Consider the following 514-nt stretch of genomic DNA (forward strand, 5'->3'; position numbering starts at 1 on the left):
CACCACCCCCACTCCCCCCCCCCCACCACCCCCACTCCCCCCCCCCCCACCACCCCCACTCCCCCCACCCCCCCACTCGACCGCCGCCGCCTCCCCCCCGTTATCTCCGCTGCTCCCGAGCCCTCACTCGGTGTGGGTGTAACTCGGCCTCCCGCATTCCCGGTTCCTCACCATTCCCATTCTCGATCCCATTCCCGGTGCCGCTCGTTCTCGGTCGGGACTGGATCCGCAGCCAACACAATCGAGCACCGAGTCACGATCGCAGTCAGGCCGCGGTAATCGAGCGCCGAGCGGTAGCTGTGTTCCCAATCAGCCAGAGGGGGCGCTCTGAGGCAGGGCGAAGGTCACAGGCAAGCAACAAACTCCTGGAATGACCAATCAGAATGAAGCTGCATTGGCCAATCGAAATGAGGCTCTGACAGTAGTGGCCAATTAGAGAGAGGCTGTATCAGCCAATCAGGATGAGTCAGTGATTGCAGTGACCAATCAGTGCCAGGTTGTATTGGCCAGAGTG

At 62.3% G+C, this 514-nt stretch overlaps 1 protein-coding gene across 2 annotated transcripts in view; it reads right to left on the bottom strand.

Moving 5' to 3' along the window:
• Positions 1-307, bottom strand: part of akap11 (A kinase (PRKA) anchor protein 11) — a 92254-nt gene extending 91947 nt beyond the window's left edge. For both annotated transcript variants that reach the window (XM_078232297.1, XM_078232294.1), the window contains exon 1: positions 172-307. The gene's annotated coding sequence lies outside the window, so the exon portion shown is untranslated. The remainder of the gene's footprint in view (positions 1-171) is intronic.
• Positions 308-514: the final 207 nt, after the last annotated feature.

The sequence above is a fragment of the Mustelus asterias genome, chromosome 17 (genome assembly GCF_964213995.1).
Source record: "Mustelus asterias chromosome 17, sMusAst1.hap1.1, whole genome shotgun sequence".
Taxonomy (NCBI): Eukaryota; Metazoa; Chordata; class Chondrichthyes; order Carcharhiniformes; family Triakidae; genus Mustelus; species Mustelus asterias.